We start from the raw sequence: 9,014 nt of genomic DNA on the forward strand, positions 1-9,014 counted from the left end.
CTGTATGCAGGTCCAGAAGCAACAGTTAGAACTGGAACAACAGACTGGTTCCAAATTGGGAAAGAAGTACCTCAAGGCTTTATATTGTCATCCTGCTTATTTAACTTATATGCAGAGTACATCATGCCAAATGCCAGTCTGGATGAAGCACAAGCTGGAATCAAGATCTCTGCGAGAAATATCAATAACCTCAGATATGCAGATGACACCACCCTTATGGCAGAAAGCAAAGAGGAATTAAAGAGTCTTTTGATGAAAGTGAAATAAGAGAGTGAAAAACTCAGCATTCAAAAAATACTCATCTAGGAGAAGCCAGCTGGACAGCAGGTGCAGGAGTGTGGTCACTAGCGGATAGGAACCTGAAACATCTTGTGGTTGTCTGAAGATTCTTCAATCACTATGGCAAGGGACACAGATGTTTCTCTTTCCTCATATGATGAAGATCAGGGATGTTAACTTACCCGAAAAGCTAAGAGAGGCACCATTTGTCCCCATGGGAATGGCAGGTTTTGCAGCAATTATTGCATGTGGATTATATAGAGGGGAAATATTAAAATTTCTGTTCACCTGATCCACATGTGTGTGGCAGCCCAAAGCTTTGTTGTGGGAGCAATGTCTCTTGGTATGGGTTATTCCCTGTATCAAGAATTCTGGGCAAAACCTAAACCTTAGAAGAGGAGATGCCATCTTGGTCTTGTTGGTGGTGCTTGCTTTAATTAGACATCTCATACTGAGGTTATATATTTATGCTGAAAATAAATTTTTTGGGTCAGACAAGAACATGGTAATTTGAATATTGGCTTATTTTCTTGCAGGCTTGATTTGCCTGCTGACCAGATTACTGGTGACTAGTTCACTAGCTAGGTCATTCGGGGGAGTCAGATTCAGATCGGCACAAAAGAAACATGTCACTTTTAAATACATTTAATAGAGATACCTGTCCACCCTCTTAAACTCTTCTGTTGAAATTAGTTCTAAAGAAGACAACATGCCAATCCTGAAAATGCTCCCAGTTGCTGCAGAATATCATATGCTTTTGATGTAATGTAGGAGTCCTATTTTGGAGAAGGCAATGGCACCCCACTCCAGTACTCCTGCCTGGAAAATCCCATGGATGGAGGAGCCTGGAAGGCTGCAGTTCATGGGGTCGCTGAGGGTCGGACATGACTGAGCGACTTCACTTTCACTTTTCACTTTCATGCATTGGAGAAGGAAATGGCAACCCACTCCAGTGTTCTTGCCTGGAGAATCCCAGGGACGGGGGAGCCTGGTGGGCTGCCGACTATGGGATCGCACAGAGTCGGACACGACTGAAGTGACTTAGCAGCAGCAGGAGTCCTATTTACTGCTGTTAATTTAACTTGCTGTCCTGTGGACTGAGTACTGTTTTAAGGGCTGGTTGGCTCTTGAGGAACCCTTTCAGAATAGTACATGGAATATAACATTATAAACCTCCCTGCAAGTAAAAAGTTGGTAACAGAGCCACTTTGAAGTAGTATTTATTTTAGGTCATAGTTGTAAACATGAGAACAACTTAACTGTCTATCCCTATTAGCGCTTTTGTAGTTGCAGAATTAGATTTTGCTGCTGTTATATTAGAATAATTTTAAATGTTATTTTGAAACAAATGTGTGTTTTAGGTGCTAATGCAAAGGTAAATAAAAAACACTTTTTAAATGTGCACAGTATGTTTATTTTCTCCAAAAGAATCATCAACTAAATAAAATGCCTATAATGGAAGTGATTGATGAGCAAGCTGGTTTGGTCAGATATTCTACAAACTTTGGTATGTCACAGAATGCTTTGCTGTACTTGTGAAATTCTCTTGTCTAACCTGAATTTACATTCCATGGTGATAACATGATAAATGTAGTGTTATTAAAGTAAGTGAACACACACACACAAAACAGGGTCATGTCATGTGGCCACATCACTTCATGGCAAATAGATGGGGAAACAGTAGAAACAGTGCGAGACTTTATTTTGGGGGGCTCCAAAATCACTGCAGATGGTGACTGCAGCCATGAAATTAAAAGACACTTGCTCCTTGGAAGAAAAGATGTGACCAACCTAGACAGCATATTAAAAAGCAGAGACATTACTTTGCCAACAAAGGTCCATCTAGTCAAAGCTATGGTTTTTCCAGTAGTCATGTATGGATGTGAGTTGGACTATAGAGAAAGCTGAGCACCAAAGAATTGACGCTTTTGAACTGTGGTGTTGCAGAAGATTCTTGAGAGTCCGTCGGACTGCAAGATCCAACCAGTCCATCCTAAAGGAAATCAGTCCTGGGTGTTCATTGGAAGGACTGATGTTGAAGCTGAAACTCCAATACTTTGGCCACATGATGTGAAGAACTGACTCATTTGAAAAGACCCTGATCCTGGGAAGGATTGAAGGTGGGAGGAAAAGGGGACGACAATGGATGAGATGGTTGGATGGCATCACTGACTCTATAGACATGAGTTTGAATAAACTCCAGGAGTTGATGAAGGACAGGGAGGCCTGGAGTGCTACAGTCCATGGGGTTGCAAAGATTCAGACACGACTGAGCAACTGAAGTGAACTGGACTATACTGTCCATGGAATTCTCCAGGCCAGAATACTGGAGCGGGTAGCCTTTCCCTTCTCTAGGGGATCTTCCCAACCCAGGGATAGAACCCAGGTCTCCCACCATGCAGGCAGATTCTTTACCAGCTGAGCCACAAGGGAAGCCCATATTTTAAATGAAAGTTGCTCAGAAAATCGCCTGGACATATATCCAGAATCCAGACAAAACTATAATTTAAAAAGATACATGCACCCCTATGTTCATAGCTGCACTATTCACAATAATCAAGAAGACAGGAAAGTGAGAGTGAAGTCGCTCCGTCATGTCTGACTTTTTGCAACCCCATGAACTGTACCTGCCAGTCTCCTACATCCGTGGGATTTTGCAGGCAAGATTACTGGAGTGGGTTGCCATTTCCTTCTCCAAGGGATCTTCCCAACCCAGGGATCGAACCCGGGTCTCCTGCATTGCAGGCAGACTCTTTACCATCTGAGCCACCAGGGGGCTTCACAAGACATGGACACAACCTAAATGACACACACACACACACTGAATACTAGTCAGTCATAAAAATGAAGAAAACAATGCCATTTGCAGCAAAGTGGATGGACCTAGAGAAGATCATACTAAGTGAAGTAAGTCTGAAAGAGAAAGACAAATGCCGTATGAAATTACTTATACGTGGATTCTAAAATACAGCACAAATTACCATCAAAACAGAAACAGGTTCACAGGCATAGAGAACAGACTTATTGCTAAAGGAGAGTAGGGGTGAGAAAGAGTTGGATTAGGAATTTGGTATTAGCAGATGTAAACTATTATATATAGAATGGATCAACAACAAGGTTCTCTTGTATGGCCCAGGAAACGATATTAAATATCCTGTGATAAACCATAATGGAAAGGAACACAAAAACGAATGCACATGTCTATGTAACTGAATCACCTTGCTATACAGCAGAGATGAAACACAACATTGTAAATCAACCATAATTCAATAATCTTTTAAAAAACAGTCTAGGTCAATTAAACGATGAAAGGGAAAAAGAAAACCACATACCAGGATCCTACCTTGGATATGCACAACTCAACAAGTCCTCAGTGTGCCACACTTTACCATGACCATCAACAGTGAAGGGGAACAAAATATGCCTCCCCCCAATATGCTGCATATTGATTATTTTGAATTAAAAAGCTACTTAAGAAACAGTCTTAAGAAACACCAGGACTTCCCTGGTGGTCTAGTGGATAAGAATCCACCTGCCAAAGCCGGGGACACAGGTTCGATCCCTGGTTGGGGAAGATTCCACATGCCACGGAGCAGCCAAGCCTAGGCACCACAACCACTGAGCCTGCGTGCTGCAACTACTGAAGCGCATGGACCTAGAGCCTGTGCTCCACAACAGGAGAGACCACGGCAATGAGAAGCCTGTGCACTGCAATGAAGAGTAGCCCCCGCTCCCTGCAACTCGAGAAAGTGCATGCAGCAATGAAGACCTAGTGCAGCCAAGAACAAATTAATTAACTTTAAAAAAAAGTCAGTGCAAGAACACCCTGACTCTCCTTTGTCCACCTGAAAGCAGGAAATCAGTCTCCCATGTCAAAGGTACCCTCCCTGTACCAGGAGGCTACAGGGCACCCTTATCACCGGAGACAGGCAATTTAGGGACATGAAAGGCTATATAAACAAACCTTGTTACTTCACCACCAATTTGTTAACTCCAAGCCCAAACCCCTTTATCTTGTCAATTCCTCACAAATTTATTGTTTCCTTGTCTAAAAGGTACAAAAGCTGTCTACTTTGGTAACTCTTTTGAGTACCACATTTTTATGAGCTCCCGACCTCATGCGAAAAGACCCTGATGCTGGGAGGGATTGAGGGCAGAAGGAGAAGAGGATGACAGAGGATGAGATGGCAGGATGGCATCACTGACTTGATGCACATGAGTTTGGGTGAACTCCAGGAGTTGGTGATGGACAGGGAGGCCTAGTGTGCTGCAATTCATGGGGTCGCAAAGAGTCAGACATGACTGAGTGAACTGAACTGTACATATGAAATTAAATTTGTTTCTCTCCCGTTAATTTTTCTTGTGTCAATTTAATTAATAGACTAGCTAAAGAATCTAGAAGGGAAGAAGGGACAAGTTTTCCTTGCCTGTAGCATCATATAGCTGGGATTCAAAACCTTGGGAGGAGATGAGGTTCATTAAAAGTATGTGGGGTACTTCCCCGGTGGTCCAGTGGTTAAGACTGTGTTTCCTCAGCAGTTTGACCAGGGTTTGATCCCTGGTCTGGGAACTAAGATTCCACAAGACACATGGCACGCCAAAAAATTAAAGAAAGAAAAGAACGTGGACTGGGGAAAAGAGAAGAGAATGGAAAACAGCCCTGAGTTTGCTGGCATGTAAGGATTGGCAGAGGAGGAAGGGATTGATGGAATGGGAAAGTCGAAGAGGGCAGAGGAACATGAGGACTGAGCAGTGTTATAAAAACCACAAGAAACATCATTTCAAGGAAGGAGTTGTGGATAACCCGAAATCCCTATAGAGCTGGTGTCAGTGTACCATTCTGTATCAGAATGCAAGTTAGGTATTTCTAATACTTGAGAAAAGTCAGAAATTCTGGTGAAATCTCAGTTTAAATATGGTTCAAGTCAAAAAAGATATGACAACAAAAGCCTCCAGTTTGCAATCTCAGAGCTAGCAGAGTCTTACCCCCACATGTGGAGGTTGAAAGAAGACTCCTTTATTTTCAAGGGACTGTTTGCCAGTATCCTAGACCTATTACAGGCACCTAAGGCCTCCTCCAACTGTTGAGACTTTCTGATGGCTTAACACCTCAGATGGTGATTATGTGGCTTTCCAAATAGAGATCCTTGGCTTAATCAAGTAGGTCAATGGAAAAACGTGCCTCATTCATTCACCTTCCTACAATTCTAATGTCAACCAGGAGACACCAGGTCAGACCTTGCCTCCATCAACTGCTTCGGCCAGACTGCTGACTCAGTTTCACAACGTCTTCCTTTGGTGGTTCCTGGCAGTTTGCTCTCTCCAAGAAGCCCTATCAGAGCCACACACCACCTAGGATACATTTATAAGCCTCTGCTCAGTTCAGTGGTGATTCCTTCAAGTTCTAGCAACACTCCCAAGAGGACTAGTCCAGGCCAGTTTTCCTCTCATAGGTAGTGTGATAACTCATGCCCTCTTTGCAGTGAAAGTGTGAAGTCACTCAGTCATGTCTGACTCTGCGACCCCATGGACTGTAGCCTGCCAGACTCCTCTGTCCATGGGATTCTCCAGGCAAGAATACTGGAGTGGGTTGCCATTTCCTTCTCCAGGGGGCCTTCCCGACCCAGAGATGGAAGCTGGATCTCCTGCGCTGCAGGCAGACTCTTTACCATCTGGCGCTCCTCTTTGCAGACCTGGTAATAAAAAGAACTGCCACTTTTTGAATCATCACTAGGTATTAACATATACTGGGAACTCTATATAGGTGATTCCTTATCCATTTGGCAACATTGTGAAATGTCTGTTATTTCATTTTATAGATAAGGGAATATGTATTTCAACAAAGTTGAGGGACCTGCCCGAAGTCCCAAAGCCAGTTAGATGGATCTGGGACTTGGGCCTAAATGAATCAGATTTCTACTACACAAGCAGCCTTTCCTGTCTACGTACAGTTATCTGTTTGGGCCAAGTGTAATATAGCTGCCAAACAAAGCTGATTTAGAGATCCTAGTAAACAAAGTTTTATTGCCAACCAGCCAGCCACCAAAGGGATCTGGGAATTGAAGGTAATTTGCTTATAGATTCAGGCCTTATGGCCTCTGAGCTGGAGGATATTTATCAGAAACCTTGAAAATGGCAGACATGTGTCAGAGAAATAGGTCTCTCTCTTTCTAAGGCAACGACTAGTTTTTCTGATCACTGGGTCAAATATTTCATCTTCTCCAGCTAGAATGGCCAGAACTAGGTGACATCTATGAAGCACAAAAGAAATTCATACAAGTGTGTTTTACCAGCTCAAGAGACTGGGAGCCCCTTGAGAAAACAGAAAAGTTTGGCCTATTCATCTTTGTCTCCCCCACATCAGTACCTGACTCTTGAAAGGCACTCACTAAACACTTATGGAGAACTAAATGAAATACCTCGTCAATGAAAAATTAGTCAGCTGATCTAAGAAAGAAATTGAAAAAAAAATTTTCAGCCCAATTGAAGATTATCTAAGCCAGGAACAGCATCTCAGAAAGCTTGGAGAACTGTTCTGCCCATTAGAAGTCAACCACAGTCACCGAAGTTTTTTGAGGCAGAGGGCTATACATTAAGTGATGTATTATTGACAGCTTACACAATCTAGCAAGCAGTGGGTCAGGGGTCATTGTGGCCCCTTACAAGATTAAGAAGGAATGTTATCTTTTAAGGAGTTGTCTTGCTGATGCTGGGAAAATCTTGCTGTTTATAGTTGAGCAGGAATTTCTGCCTGTGGGGAGGTTTGGTTCATGGACAAAAAGGGTAGCCAGTGCACAGTGTGGGGAGAGAGGAGGCCAAAGGCAAAGAAATCTTAAAAATATATATTTATTTATTTGGCTGTTCTGGATCTTAGTCGTGGCATGCGGGATATAGTTCTCTGACCAGGGATCGAACCCAGGCCCCCTGCATTGCAAGCCCAGAGTCTTATCCACTGGACTACCAGGGAAGTCCCCAGAGACATTTTTTTTATGTTTAAATTTTTTTTTGCTGTAAAATATGAATTTTATTTCACAATCTGGTTCTGAACTAGGGGATGTTTTTGTTTGTTCACTTTTGTTTTGTTAGGTCCAAAAGTCACATTTATCCGGAGAGAGAGGATATGCAATCACTGAGAAACAGCAAAGAAACGATGAAACTGAAGCTGTATAAAGATAATTCTAAAAATATCTTCTGCTGAAAGTAGTCATTGAGGAGAACAAGAGGTGATCTCAGAGGTTTAGAGTCGAAAGCTTTTTGTGATCATCACAGCCCTGAATCTTCTCATTGGACAGAACAGAAGCCAGAGATGGGAAGTGACTTGAGCAAGGTCACATATATCCAGTATTGATTATGCCCTCGGGATGCAGGAAGGGTCTGTTCCTCCTGTTTGAAAGACATTCCACCCACTTTATAGCCTCAGTATATTCATTCCTTTGCAAGTTGACATTCAGCTGGTAAGATAATTACTAACTCCAGCACTGCCCCTGAGGTGCATTTGCAAAACTCCAGGGCTCCACCGAACACAGTTTGAAAATTACTAACTTAGATAATTTATTGCTCATTATTTAAACTTTTAGCACATTCAAGTAAAAATGTCTTTTAAGTCCCTGAAAACTGGGTATTCTCATTGGCAGCATTTATTCTTCTCTTCATTTCCTGATGAATAAACCCATTAATGAAAGAATGTGCTGTGTACTTTCTTTGGTGCTATTATTCATCTGAATTAACATGTGCGTGGGCAGAGCTCAAGTGGTGAGACTGAGATCCTGCGCTGGGTGGGCCGTCTTCAGGGTCTCAAAACCCAAGGGTGCCCAAGCTTGCTTTGCAGTGATGTCAAGAATAGTGCTCTTGAGAACTGAATTGCTGAAACTGAAATTTCTAAGTTTGAAATTCTGAGTAAGATAGAGAACTGCAGAAAAGAATGATAAACAACCTGCTTACTCTACACTGGTAGAGTACAGAGTAAAACTTCCTAATTGCTTGCAATAATAAGGATCATTTATTGGATATTTGGAACATACATAAACATGAGACAACTACCATCATTATTCCCATTTTACTGTTGAGAAAATTAAGGCTTAGTAGTAGGGGTTCTTAACTCAAAGAAACTCCCTCTGGCCAAATAAAGCAGAGTTGGGATGAGCAGATACTGGAGAGGAGAGATCTCTTGAAGGGTTTTAGTGGTAACACCAAGGGGAGCTGAGGGAGGGAAGGTTTTCTCAATCTTTATTATGTAGGATGTGGAAGTAGAGTACAGACTCTGGAGCCAGGCTGCTAAGATTAGGATCCTGGCTCCACCCCTTACTCTAAGTGATCTAGCACTGGGTCTCTTGGTTTGCCCATCTATAAAGTGGGGATAATAATAGAACCTATCTCCAAGAATAGCTGTGTTTAAAAACAGCTCAGTGCCATAATCAAGGTGGGATCTCAGTACAATAGCTATCATTAGCTAATGTATAAAGGGGTATATGTGGCACTAGTGGTAAAGAATCTGCCTACCAATGCAGGAGACAAGAGATGTGGGTTTGATCCCTCAGTCAGGAAGACCCCCTGAAGGAGGAAATGGCAACCCAATCCAGCACTTTTGCCTGAAGAATCCCATGGAGAGAGGAGCTTGGCGGGCTATAGTCTATTAGGGTTGCAAAGAGTCAGACACAACTGAACCAACTTAGTGTACACACGTGTATACGTAAGGCTGATTCATTTTGCTGTACAGTAGAAACTAACACAACATT

General features: G+C 42.5%; 1 pseudogene; it reads left to right on the plus strand.

Moving 5' to 3' along the window:
- Positions 1 to 399: 399 nt before the first annotated feature.
- LOC104998073 lies at positions 400 to 672 on the plus strand (annotated as a pseudogene).
- Positions 673 to 9,014: the final 8,342 nt, after the last annotated feature.

This window comes from Bison bison, unplaced genomic scaffold (genome assembly GCF_000754665.1).
Source record: "Bison bison bison isolate TAMUID 2011002044 unplaced genomic scaffold, Bison_UMD1.0 scf7180017864322, whole genome shotgun sequence".
NCBI lineage: Eukaryota > Metazoa > Chordata > Mammalia > Artiodactyla > Bovidae > Bison > Bison bison.